This window comes from Cyanistes caeruleus, unplaced genomic scaffold, assembly GCF_971803275.1.
Source record: "Cyanistes caeruleus unplaced genomic scaffold, bCyaCae1.hap1.1 HAP1_SCAFFOLD_146, whole genome shotgun sequence".
Classification (NCBI taxonomy): domain Eukaryota; kingdom Metazoa; phylum Chordata; class Aves; order Passeriformes; family Paridae; genus Cyanistes; species Cyanistes caeruleus.
The window spans coordinates 199,369-213,964 of NW_028255940.1; positions in this window are offsets into that span (position 1 = coordinate 199,369).

The following is a 14,596-nucleotide window of genomic DNA, read 5'->3' on the forward strand; positions in this document are numbered from 1 at the left end:
AGATTTAAGGATTTTTTTGTGACTTTTCTGCAATTTTGTGGGATTTGGCTGCAATTTTGTGGGATTTTTTCTGAATGTTGTGGGATTTTTCTGGAATGTTGTTGGATATTGATGAGACTTGAAGAATTTTGAAGGATATTTCTGGAATTGTGTGGAAATTGGAGGAGATTTTGTGGGATGTTTCTGGAATTTGGTGACAAGTTTAAGAATTTTGTGGAATTTTTGTGGAATTTTGTGGGGAATTGAGGAGAGTTGAAGAATTTTGTGGGATTTTTCTTAGATTGTGTGGAAATTTGTGGAGATTTCGTGAGATGTTTCTGGAATTTGGTAAGGTTTTGAGAATTTTTAGGGAATTTGGTGGGAGTTTTCTGCCATTTTATGGGATTTTTGCATCTATTTTGTGGGATGTTTCTGGAATTACGTGTGGGTTTTGTGGAATTTTGAGGGATATTGAGGAGACTTGAAGAATTCTGAAGGATATTTCTGGAATTTTGAGGAAATTGAAGGAAATTTTTTGGGTTGTTTCTGGAATTTGGTAACATTTTTAAGAATTTTGTAGAATTTTGGTGGAATTTTTTTTAGAATTCTGAGGGATTCTGAGGAGACCTGAAGAATTTTGTGGAATTTTTCTTAGATTGTGTGGAAATTTGTGGAGATTTTGTGGGATGTTTCAGGAATTTGGTAGGGTTTGGAGAAGTTTTAGGGAATTTGGTGGGAGTTTTCTGCCATTTTGTGGGATTGTTCCTTAAATTTTGTGGGCTGTTTCTGGAATTACGTGTGGGTTTTCTGGAATTTTGAGGGATATTGAGGAGACAAGAAGAATTTTGAGTCAATTATCTTAGATTCTGTGGAACTTGGTAAAGATTTTGTGGGATATTTCAAATATTTGATATGGTTTTGAGAAGATTTAAGGATTTTTTTGTGACTTTTCTGCAATTTTGTGGGATTTGGCTGCAATTTTGTGGGATTTTTTCTGAATGTTGTGGGATTTTTCTGGAATGTTGTTGGATATTGATGAGACTTGAAGAATTTTGAAGGATATTTCTGGAATTTTGTGGAAATTGGAGGAGATTTTGTGTGATGTTTCTGGAATTTGGTGACAAGTTTAAGAATTTTGTGGAATTTTTGTGGAATTTTGTGGGGTATTGAGGAGAGTTGAAGAATTTTGTGGGATTTTTCTTAGATTGTGTGGAAATTTGTGGAGATTTTGTGGGATGTTTCTTGAATTTGTTCGTGTATAGAGACGATTTAGGGAATTTTGTGGAAGTTTATTGCCATTTTGTTGGATTGTTCCTTAAAATTTGTGGAATATTTCTGGAATTACATGGGGGTTTTGTGGAATTTTGAGGGATATTGATGAGACTTGAAGAATTTTGAAGGATATTTGTGGAATTTTGTGGGAATTGGAGGTGATTTTTTGGGTTGTTTCTGGAATTTGGTGACATTTTTAAGAATTTTGTGGAATTTTTTTGGAATTTTGTGGGATTCTGAGGAGACTTGAAGAATTTTGTGGATTTTTCTTAGATTGTGTGGAAATTTGTGGAGATTTTGTGGGATGTTTCTGGAATCTGGTAGGGTTTTGAGAAGGTGTAGGGAATTTGGTGGGAGTTTTCTGCCATTTTATGGGGTTTTCCTTTAATTTTGTGGGATATTGAGATTTTGTGGGATGTTTCAGGAATTTGGTGACATTTTTAAGAATTTAGTGGAATTTTTGTGGAATTTTGTAAGATTCTGAGGAGACTTGATGAATTTTGTGGGATCTTCTCAGATTGTGTGGAAATTTGTGGAGATTTTGTGGGATGTTTCAGGAATTTGGTAGGGTTTTGAGAAGTTTTAGGGAATTTTATGGGAGTTTTCTGCCATTTTATGGGATTTTTGCATCTATTTTGTGGAATATTTCTGGAATTACGTGTGGGTTTTCTGAAATTTTGAGGGATACTGAGGAGACTTGAAGAATTTTGAAGGATATTTGTGGAATTTTGAGGAAATTGGAGGAATTTTTTGGGATGTTTCTGGAATTTGGTAAAGATTTTAAGAATTTTGTAGAATTTTGGTGGAATTTTTTTTGAATTTTGAGGGATTCTGAGGAGACCTGAAGAATTTTGTGGGATTTTTCTTAGATTGTGTGGAAATTTGTGGAGATTTTGTGGGATGTTTCAGGAATTTGGTAGGGTTTGGAGAAGTTTTAGGGAATTTGGTGGGAGTTTTCTGCCATTTTGTGGGATTGTTCCTTAAATTTTGTGGGCTGTTTCTGGAATTACGTGTGGGTTTTGTGGAATTTTGAGGGATATTGAGGAGACAAGAAGAATTTTGAGTCAATTATCTTAGATTCTGTGGAACTTGGTAAAGATTTTGTGGGATATTTCAAATATTTGATATGGTTTTGAGAAGATTTAAGGATTTTTTTGTGACTTTTCTGCAATTTTGTGGGATTTGGCTGCAATTTTGTGGGATTTTTTCTGAATGTTGTGGGATTTTTCTGGAATGTTGTGGGATATTGATGAGACTTGAAGAATTTTGAAGGATATTTCTGGAATTGTGTGGAAATTGGAGGAGATTTTGTGGGATGTTTCTGGAATTTGGTGACATTTTTAAGAATTTTGTGGAATTTTTGTGGAATTTTGTGGGGTATTGAGGAGAGTTGAAGAATTTTGTGGGATTTTTCTTAGATTGTGTGGAAATTTGTGGAGATTTTGTGGGATGTTTCTTGAATTTGTTCGTGTATAGAGACGATTTAGGGAATTTTGTGGAAGTTTATTGCCATTTTGTTGGATTGTTCCTTAAAATTTGTGGGATATTTCTGGAATTACATGGGGGTTTTGTGGAATTTTGAGGGATATTGATGAGACTTGAAGAATTTTGAAGGATATTAGTGGAATTTTGTGGGAATTGGAGGTGATTTTTTGGGTTGTTTCTGGAATTTGGTGACATTTTTAAGAATTTTGTGGAATTTTTTTGGAATTTTGTGGGATTCTGAGGAGACTTGAAGAATTTTGTGGATTTTTCTTAGATTGTGTGGAAATTTGTGGAGATTTTGTGGGATGTTTCTGGAATCTGGTAGGGTTTTGAGAAGGTGTAGGGAATTTGGTGGGAGTTTTCTGCCATTTTATGGGGTTTTCCTTTAATTTTGTGGGATATTGAGGAGATTTTGTGGGATGTTCCAGGAATTTGGTGACATTTTTAAGAATTTAGTGGAATTTTTGTGGAATTTTGTAAGATTCTGAGGAGACTTGAAGAATTTTGTGGGATCTTCTCAGATTGTGTGGAAATTTGTGGAGATTTTGTGGGATGTTTCAGGAATTTGGTAGGGTTTTGAGAAGTTTTAGGGAATTTTATGGGAGTTTTCTGCTATTTTATGGGATTTTTGCATCTATTTTGTGGAATATTTCTGGAATTACGTGTGGGTTTTGTGGAATTTTGAGGGATATTGAGGAGACTTGAAGAATTTTGAAGGATATTTGTGGAATTTTGAGGAAATTGGAGGAATTTTTTGGGATGTTTCTGGAATTTGGTAAAGATTTTAAGAATTTTGTTGAATTTTGGTGGAATTTTTTTTGAATTTTGAGGGATTCTGAGGAAACCTGAAGAATTTTGTGGGATTTTTCTTAGATTGTGTGGAAATTTGTGGAGATTTTGTGGGATGTTTCAGGAATTTGGTAGGGTTTGGAGAAGTTTTAGGGAATTTGATGGGAGTTTTCTGCCATTTTGTGGGATTGTTCCTTAAATTTTGTGGGCTGTTTCTGGAATTACGTGTGGGTTTTGTGGAATTTTGAGGGATATTGAGGAGACAAGAAGAATTTTGAGTCAATTATCTTAGATTCTGTGGAACTTGGTAAAGATTTTGTGGGATATTTCAAATATTTGATATGGTTTTGAGAAGATTTAAGGATTTTTTTGTGACTTTTCTGCAATTTTGTGGGATTTGGCTGCAATTTTGTGGGATTTTTTCTGAATGTTGTGGGATTTTTCTGGAATGTTGTTGGATATTGATGAGACTTGAAGAATTTTGAAGGATATTTCTGGAATTGTGTGGAAATTGGAGGAGATTTTGTGGGATGTTTCTGGAATTTGGTGACAAGTTTAAGAATTTTGTGGAATTTTTGTGGAATTTTGTGGGGAATTGAGGAGAGTTGAAGAATTTTGTGGGATTTTTCTTAGATTGTGTGGAAATTTGTGGAGATTTCGTGAGATGTTTCTGGAATTTGGTAAGGTTTTGAGAATTTTTAGGGAATTTGGTGGGAGTTTTCTGCCATTTTATGGGATTTTTGCATCTATTTTGTGGGATGTTTCTGGAATTACGTGTGGGTTTTGTGGAATTTTGAGGGATATTGAGGAGACTTGAAGAATTCTGAAGGATATTTCTGGAATTTTGAGGAAATTGAAGGAAATTTTTTGGGTTGTTTCTGGAATTTGGTAACATTTTTAAGAATTTTGTAGAATTTTGGTGGAATTTTTTTTAGAATTCTGAGGGATTCTGAGGAGACCTGAAGAATTTTGTGGAATTTTTCTTAGATTGTGTGGAAATTTGTGGAGATTTTGTGGGATGTTTCAGGAATTTGGTAGGGTTTGGAGAAGTTTTAGGGAATTTGGTGGGAGTTTTCTGCCATTTTGTGGGATTGTTCCTTAAATTTTGTGGGCTGTTTCTGGAATTACGTGTGGGTTTTCTGGAATTTTGAGGGATATTGAGGAGACAAGAAGAATTTTGAGTCAATTATCTTAGATTCTGTGGAACTTGGTAAAGATTTTGTGGGATATTTCAAATATTTGATATGGTTTTGAGAAGATTTAAGGATTTTTTTGTGACTTTTCTGCAATTTTGTGGGATTTGGCTGCAATTTTGTGGGATTTTTTCTGAATGTTGTGGGATTTTTCTGGAATGTTGTTGGATATTGATGAGACTTGAAGAATTTTGAAGGATATTTCTGGAATTTTGTGGAAATTGGAGGAGATTTTGTGTGATGTTTCTGGAATTTGGTGACAAGTTTAAGAATTTTGTGGAATTTTTGTGGAATTTTGTGGGGTATTGAGGAGAGTTGAAGAATTTTGTGGGATTTTTCTTAGATTGTGTGGAAATTTGTGGAGATTTTGTGGGATGTTTCTTGAATTTGTTCGTGTATAGAGACGATTTAGGGAATTTTGTGGAAGTTTATTGCCATTTTGTTGGATTGTTCCTTAAAATTTGTGGAATATTTCTGGAATTACATGGGGGTTTTGTGGAATTTTGAGGGATATTGATGAGACTTGAAGAATTTTGAAGGATATTTGTGGAATTTTGTGGGAATTGGAGGTGATTTTTTGGGTTGTTTCTGGAATTTGGTGACATTTTTAAGAATTTTGTGGAATTTTTTTGGAATTTTGTGGGATTCTGAGGAGACTTGAAGAATTTTGTGGATTTTTCTTAGATTGTGTGGAAATTTGTGGAGATTTTGTGGGATGTTTCTGGAATCTGGTAGGGTTTTGAGAAGGTGTAGGGAATTTGGTGGGAGTTTTCTGCCATTTTATGGGGTTTTCCTTTAATTTTGTGGGATATTGAGATTTTGTGGGATGTTTCAGGAATTTGGTGACATTTTTAAGAATTTAGTGGAATTTTTGTGGAATTTTGTAAGATTCTGAGGAGACTTGATGAATTTTGTGGGATCTTCTCAGATTGTGTGGAAATTTGTGGAGATTTTGTGGGATGTTTCAGGAATTTGGTAGGGTTTTGAGAAGTTTTAGGGAATTTTATGGGAGTTTTCTGCCATTTTATGGGATTTTTGCATCTATTTTGTGGAATATTTCTGGAATTACGTGTGGGTTTTCTGAAATTTTGAGGGATACTGAGGAGACTTGAAGAATTTTGAAGGATATTTGTGGAATTTTGAGGAAATTGGAGGAATTTTTTGGGATGTTTCTGGAATTTGGTAAAGATTTTAAGAATTTTGTAGAATTTTGGTGGAATTTTTTTTGAATTTTGAGGGATTCTGAGGAGACCTGAAGAATTTTGTGGGATTTTTCTTAGATTGTGTGGAAATTTGTGGAGATTTTGTGGGATGTTTCAGGAATTTGGTAGGGTTTGGAGAAGTTTTAGGGAATTTGGTGGGAGTTTTCTGCCATTTTGTGGGATTGTTCCTTAAATTTTGTGGGCTGTTTCTGGAATTACGTGTGGGTTTTGTGGAATTTTGAGGGATATTGAGGAGACAAGAAGAATTTTGAGTCAATTATCTTAGATTCTGTGGAACTTGGTAAAGATTTTGTGGGATATTTCAAATATTTGATATGGTTTTGAGAAGATTTAAGGATTTTTTTGTGACTTTTCTGCAATTTTGTGGGATTTGGCTGCAATTTTGTGGGATTTTTTCTGAATGTTGTGGGATTTTTCTGGAATGTTGTGGGATATTGATGAGACTTGAAGAATTTTGAAGGATATTTCTGGAATTGTGTGGAAATTGGAGGAGATTTTGTGGGATGTTTCTGGAATTTGGTGACATTTTTAAGAATTTTGTGGAATTTTTGTGGAATTTTGTGGGGTATTGAGGAGAGTTGAAGAATTTTGTGGGATTTTTCTTAGATTGTGTGGAAATTTGTGGAGATTTCGTGAGATGTTTCTGGAATTTGGTAAGGTTTTGAGAAGTTTTAGGGAATTTGGTGGGAGTTTTCTGCCATTTTATGGGATTTTTGCATCTATTTTGTGCGCTGTTTCTGGAATTACGTGTGGGTTTTGTGGAATTTTGAGGAATATTGAGGAGACTTGAAGAATTTTGAAGGATTTTTCTGGAATTTTGAGGAAATTGGAGGAAATTTTTTGGGATGTTTCTGGCATTTGGTAACATTTTAAAGAATTTTGTAGAATTTTGGTGGAATTTTTTTTAGAATTCTGAGGGATTCTGAGGAGACCTGAAGAATTTTGTGGGATTTTTCTTAGATTGTGTGGAAATTTGTGGAGATTTTGTGGGATGTTTCAGGAATTTGGTAGGGTTTGGAGAAGTTTTAGGGAATTTGGTGGGAGTTTTCTGCCATTTTGTGGGATTGTTCCTTAAATTTTGTGGGCTGTTTCTGGAATTACGTGTGGGTTTTCTGGAATTTTGAGGGATATTGAGGAGACAAGAAGAATTTTGAGTCAATTATCTTAGATTCTGTGGAACTTGGTAAAGATTTTGTGGGATATTTCAAATATTTGATATGGTTTTGAGAAGATTTAAGGATTTTTTTGTGACTTTTCTGCAATTTTGTGGGATTTGGCTGCAATTTTGTGGGATTTTTTCTGAATGTTGTGGGATTTTTCTGGAATGTTGTGGGATATTGATGAGACTTGAAGAATTTTGAAGGATATTTCTGGAATTTTGTGGAAATTGGAGGAGGTTTTGTGTGATGTTTCTGGAATTTGGTGACAAGTTTAAGAATTTTGTGGAATTTTTGTGTAATTTTGTGGGGTATTGAGGAGAGTTGAAGAATTTTGTGGGATTTTTCTTAGATTGTGTGGAAATTTGTGGAGATTTTGTGGGATGTTTCTTGAATTTGTTCGTGTATAGAGACGATTTAGGGAATTTTGTGGAAGTTTATTGCCATTTTGTTGGATTGTTCCTTAAAATTTGTGGGATATTTCTGGAATTACATGGGGGTTTTGTGGAATTTTGAGGGATATTGATGAGACTTGAAGAATTTTGAAGGATATTTGTGGAATTTTGTGGGAATTGGAGGTGATTTTTTGGGTTGTTTCTGGAATTTGGTGACATTTTTAAGAATTTTGTGGAATTTTTTCAGAATTTTGTGGGATTCTGAGGAGACTTGAAGAATTTTGTGGATTTTTCTTAGATTGTGTGGAAATTTGTGGAGATTTTGTGGGATGTTTCTGGAATCTGGTAGGGTTTTGAGAAGGTGTAGGGAATTTGGTGGGAGTTTTCTGCCATTTTATGGGGTTTTCCTTTAATTTTGTGGGATATTGAGGAGATTTTGTGGGATGTTCCAGGAATTTGGTGACATTTTTAAGAATTTAGTGGAATTTTTGTGGAATTTTGTAAGATTCTGAGGAGACTTGATGAATTTTGTGGGATCTTCTCAGATTGTGTGGAAATTTGTGGAGATTTTGTGGGATGTTTCAGGAATTTGGTAGGGTTTTGAGAAGTTTTAGGGAATTTTATGGGAGTTTTCTGCCATTTTATGGGATTTTTGCATCTATTTTGTGGAATATTTCTGGAATTACGTGTGGGTTTTCTGGAATTTTGAGGGATATTGAGGAGACTTGAAGAATTTTGAAGGATATTTGTGGAATTTTGAGGAAATTGGAGGAATTTTTTGGGATGTTTCTGGAATTTGGTAAAGATTTTAAGAATTTTGTAGAATTTTGGTGGAATTTTTTTAGAATTTTGAGGGATTCTGAGGAAACCTGAAGAATTTTGTGGGATTTTTCTTAGATTGTGTGGAAATTTGTGGAGATTTTGTGGGATGTTTCAGGAATTTGGTAGGGTTTGGAGAAGTTTTAGGGAATTTGGTGGGAGTTTTCTGCCATTTTGTGGGATTGTTCCTTAAATTTTGTGGGCTGTTTCTGGAATTACGTGTGGGTTTTGTGGAATTTTGAGGGATATTGAGGAGACAAGAAGAATTTTGAGTCAATTATCTTAGATTCTGTGGAACTTGGTAAAGATTTTGTGGGATATTTCAAATATTTGATATGGTTTTGAGAAGATTTAAGGATTTTTTTGTGACTTTTCTGCAATTTTGTGGGATTTGGCTGCAATTTTGTGGGATTTTTTCTGAATGTTGTGGGATTTTTCTGGAATGTTGTGGGATATTGATGAGACTTGAAGAATTTTGAAGGATATTTCTGGAATTTTGTGGAAATTGGAGGAGGTTTTGTGTGATGTTTCTGGAATTTGGTGACAAGTTTAAGAATTCTGTGGAATTTTTGTGGAATTTTGTGGGGTATTGAGGAGAGTTGAAGAATTTTGTGGGATTTTTCTTAGATTGTGTGGAAATTTGTGGAGATTTTGTGGGATGTTTCTTGAATTTGTTCGTGTATAGAGACGATTTAGGGAATTTTGTGGAAGTTTATTGCCATTTTGTTGGATTGTTCCTTAAAATTTGTGGGATATTTCTGGAATTACATGGGGGTTTTGTGGAATTTTGAGGGATATTGATGAGACTTGAAGAATCTTGAAGGATATTTGTGGAATTTTGTGGGAATTGGAGGTGATTTTTTGGGTTGTTTCTGGAATTTGGTGACATTTTTAAGAATTTTGTGGATTTTTTTTGGAATTTTGTGGGATTCTGAGGAGACTTGAAGAATTTTGTGGATTTTTCTTAGATTGTGTGGAAATTTGTGGAGATTTTGTGGGATGTTTCTGGAATCTGGTAGGGTTTTGAGAAGGTGTAGGGAATTTGGTGGGAGTTTTCTGCCATTTTATGGGGTTTTCCTTTAATTTTGTGGGATATTGAGATTTTGTGGGATGTTTCAGGAATTTGGTAGGGTTTTGAGAAGTTTTAGGGAATTTTATGGGAGTTTTCTGCCATTTTATGGGATTTTTGCATCTGTTTTGTGCGCTGTTTCTGGAATTACGTGTGGGTTTTGTGGAATTTTGAGGAATATTGAGGAGACTTGAAGAATTTTGAAGGATTTTTCTGGAATTTTGAGGAAATTGGAGGAAATTTTTTGGGATGTTTCTGGAATTTGGTAACATTTTTAAGAATTTTGAAGAATTTTGGTGGATTTTTTTTTGAATTTTGAGGGATTCTGAGGAGACCTGATGAATTTTGTGGGATATTTCTTAGATTGTGTGGAAATTTGTGGAGATTTTGTGGGATGTATCAGGAATTTGGTAGGGTTTTGAGAAGTTTTAGGGAATTTGGTTGGAGTTTTCTGCCATTTTATGGGATTGTTCCTTAAATTTTGTGGGCTGTTTCTGGAATTACATGTGGGTTTTGTGGAATTTTGAGGGATATTGAGGAGACAAGAAGAATTTTGAGTCAATTATCTTAGATTCTGTGGAACTTGGTAAAGATTTTGTGGGATATTTCAAATATTTGATATGGTTTTGAGAAGATTTAAGGATTTTTTTGTGACTTTTCTGCAATTTTGTGGGATTTGGCTGCAATTTTGTGGGATTTTTTCTGAATGTTGTGGGATTTTTCTGGAATGTTGTGGGATATTGATGAGACTTGAAGAATTTTGAAGGATATTTCTGGAATTGTGTGGAAATTGGAGGAGATTTTGTGGGATGTTTCTGGAATTTGGTGACATTTTTAAGAATTCTGTGGAATTTTTGTGGAATTTTGTGGGGTATTGAGGAGAGTTGAAGAATTTTGTGGGATTTTTCTTAGATTGTGTGGAAATTTGTGGAGATTTCGTGAGATGTTTCTGGAATTTGATAAGGTTTTGAGAAGTTTTAGGGAATTTGGTGGGAGTTTTCTGCCATTTTATGGGATTTTTGCATCTGTTTTGTGCGCTGTTTCTGGAATTACGTGTGGGTTTTTTGGAATTTTGAGGGATATTGAGGAGACTTGAAGAATTCTGAAGGATTTTTCTGGAATTTTGAGGAAATTGAAGGAAATTTTTTGGGATGTTTCTGGAATTTGGTAACATTTTTAAGAATTTTGTAGAATTTTGGTGGAATTTTTTTTGAATTTTGAGGGATTCTGAGGAGACCTGAAGAATTTTGTGGGATATTTCTTAGATTGTGTGGAAATCTGTGGAGATTTTGTGGGATGTATCAGGAATTTGGTAGGGTTTTGAGAAGTTTTAGGGAATTTGGTGGGAGTTTTCTGCCATTTTGTGGGATTGTTCCTTAAATTTTGTGGGCTGTTTCTGGAATTACGTGTGGGTTTTTTGGAATTTTGAGGGATATTGAGGAGACAAGAAGAATTTTGAGTCAATTATCTTAGATTCTGTGGAACTTGGTAAAGATTTTGTGGGATATTTCAAATATTTGATATGGTTTTGAGAAGATTTAAGGATTTTTTTGTGATTTTTCTGCAATTTTGTGGGATTTGGCTGCAATTTTGTGGGATTTTTTCTGAATGTTGTGGGATTTTTTGGAATGTTGTGGGATGTTGATGAGACTTGAAGAATTTTGAAGGATATTTCTGGAATTGTGTGGAAATTGGAGGAGATTTTGTGGGATGTTTCTGGAATTTGGTGACATTTTTAAGAATTTTGTGGAATTTTTGTGGAATTTTGTGGGGTATTGAGGAGAGTTGAAGAATTTTGTGGGATTTTTCTTAGATTGTGTGGAAATTTGTGGAGATTTTGTGGGATGTTTCTTGAATTTGTTCGTGTATAGAGACGATTTAGGGAATTTTGTGGAAGTTTATTGCCATTTTGTTGGATTGTTCCTTAAAATTTGTGGGATATTTCTGGAATTACATGGGGGTTTTGTGGAATTTTGAGGGATATTGATGAGACTTGAAGAATCTTGAAGGATATTTGTGGAATTTTGTGGGAATTGGAGGTGATTTTTTGGGTTGTTTCTGGAATTTGGTGACATTTTTAAGAATTTTGTGGATTTTTTTTGGAATTTTGTGGGATTCTGAGGAGACTTGAAGAATTTTGTGGATTTTTCTTAGATTGTGTGGAAATTTGTGGAGATTTTGTGGGATGTTTCTGGAATCTGGTAGGGTTTTGAGAAGGTGTAGGGAATTTGGTGGGAGTTTTCTGCCATTTTATGGGGTTTTCCTTTAATTTTGTGGGATATTGAGATTTTGTGGGATGTTTCAGGAATTTGGTAGGGTTTTGAGAAGTTTTAGGGAATTTTATGGGAGTTTTCTGCCATTTTATGGGATTTTTGCATCTGTTTTGTGCGCTGTTTCTGGAATTACGTGTGGGTTTTGTGGAATTTTGAGGAATATTGAGGAGACTTGAAGAATTTTGAAGGATTTTTCTGGAATTTTGAGGAAATTGGAGGAAATTTTTTGGGATGTTTCTGGAATTTGGTAACATTTTTAAGAATTTTGAAGAATTTTGGTGGATTTTTTTTTGAATTTTGAGGGATTCTGAGGAGACCTGATGAATTTTGTGGGATATTTCTTAGATTGTGTGGAAATTTGTGGAGATTTTGTGGGATGTATCAGGAATTTGGTAGGGTTTTGAGAAGTTTTAGGGAATTTGGTTGGAGTTTTCTGCCATTTTATGGGATTGTTCCTTAAATTTTGTGGGCTGTTTCTGGAATTACATGTGGGTTTTGTGGAATTTTGAGGGATATTGAGGAGACAAGAAGAATTTTGAGTCAATTATCTTAGATTCTGTGGAACTTGGTAAAGATTTTGTGGGATATTTCAAATATTTGATATGGTTTTGAGAAGATTTAAGGATTTTTTTGTGACTTTTCTGCAATTTTGTGGGATTTGGCTGCAATTTTGTGGGATTTTTTCTGAATGTTGTGGGATTTTTCTGGAATGTTGTGGGATATTGATGAGACTTGAAGAATTTTGAAGGATATTTCTGGAATTGTGTGGAAATTGGAGGAGATTTTGTGGGATGTTTCTGGAATTTGGTGACATTTTTAAGAATTCTGTGGAATTTTTGTGGAATTTTGTGGGGTATTGAGGAGAGTTGAAGAATTTTGTGGGATTTTTCTTAGATTGTGTGGAAATTTGTGGAGATTTCGTGAGATGTTTCTGGAATTTGATAAGGTTTTGAGAAGTTTTAGGGAATTTGGTGGGAGTTTTCTGCCATTTTATGGGATTTTTGCATCTGTTTTGTGCGCTGTTTCTGGAATTACGTGTGGGTTTTTTGGAATTTTGAGGGATATTGAGGAGACTTGAAGAATTCTGAAGGATTTTTCTGGAATTTTGAGGAAATTGAAGGAAATTTTTTGGGATGTTTCTGGAATTTGGTAACATTTTTAAGAATTTTGTAGAATTTTGGTGGAATTTTTTTTGAATTTTGAGGGATTCTGAGGAGACCTGAAGAATTTTGTGGGATATTTCTTAGATTGTGTGGAAATCTGTGGAGATTTTGTGGGATGTATCAGGAATTTGGTAGGGTTTTGAGAAGTTTTAGGGAATTTGGTGGGAGTTTTCTGCCATTTTGTGGGATTGTTCCTTAAATTTTGTGGGCTGTTTCTGGAATTACGTGTGGGTTTTTTGGAATTTTGAGGGATATTGAGGAGACAAGAAGAATTTTGAGTCAATTATCTTAGATTCTGTGGAACTTGGTAAAGATTTTGTGGGATATTTCAAATATTTGATATGGTTTTGAGAAGATTTAAGGATTTTTTTGTGATTTTTCTGCAATTTTGTGGGATTTGGCTGCAATTTTGTGGGATTTTTTCTGAATGTTGTGGGATTTTTTGGAATGTTGTGGGATGTTGATGAGACTTGAAGAATTTTGAAGGATATTTCTGGAATTGTGTGGAAATTGGAGGAGATTTTGTGGGATGTTTCTGGAATTTGGTGACATTTTTAAGAATTTTGTGGAATTTTTGTGGAATTTTGTGGGGTATTGAGGAGAGTTGAAGAATTTTGTGGGATTTTTCTTAGATTGTGTGGAAATTTGTGGAGATTTCGTGAGATGTTTCTGGAATTTGGTAAGGTTTTGAGAAGTTTTAGGGAATTTGGTGGGAGTTTTCTGCCATTTTATGGGATTTTTGCATCTATTTTGTGCGCTGTTTCTGGAATTACGTGTGGGTTTTGTGGAATTTTGAGGAATATTGAGGAGACTTGAAGAATTTTGAAGGATTTTTCTGGAATTTTGAGGAAATTGGAGGAAATTTTTTGGGATGTTTCTGGCATTTGGTAACATTTTAAAGAATTTTGTAGAATTTTGGTGGAATTTGTTTCAGAATTCTGAGGGATTCTGAGGAGACCTGAAGAATTTTGTGGGATTTTTCTTAGATTGTGTGGAAATTTGTGGAGATTTTGTGGGATGTTTCAGGAATTTGGTAGGGTTTGGAGAAGTTTTAGGGAATTTGGTTGGAGTTTTCTGCCATTTTGTGGGATTGTTCCTTAAATTTTGTGGGCTGTTTCTGGAATTACGTGTGGGTTTTGTGGAATTTTGAGGGATATTGAGGAGACAAGAAGAATTTTGAGTCAATTATCTTAGATTCTGTGGAACTTGGTAAAGATTTTGTGGGATATTTCAAATATTTGATATGGTTTTGAGAAGATTTAAGGATTTTTTTGTGATTTTTCTGCAATTTTGTGGGATTTGGCTGCAATTTTGTGGGATGTTTTCTGAATGTTGTGGGATTTTTCTGGAATGTTGTGGGATATTGATGAGACTTGAAGAATTTTGAAGGATATTTCTGGAATTGTGTGGAAATTGGAGGAGATTTTGTGGGATGTTTCTGGAATTTGGTGACATTTTTAAGAATTCTGTGGAATTTTTGTGGAATTTTGTGGGGTATTGAGGAGAGTTGAAGAATTTTGTGGGATTTTTCTTAGATTGTGTGGAAATTTGTGGAGATTTCGTGAGATGTTTCTGGAATTTGGTAAGGTTTTGAGAAGTTTTAGGGAATTTGGTGGGAGTTTTCTGCCATTTTATGGGATTTTTGCATCTGTTTTGTGCGCTGTTTCTGGAATTACGTGTGGGTTTTGTGGAATTTTGAGGAATATTGAGGAGACTTGAAGAATTTTGAAGGATTTTTCTGGAATTTTGAGGAAATTGGAGGAAATTTTTTGGGATGTT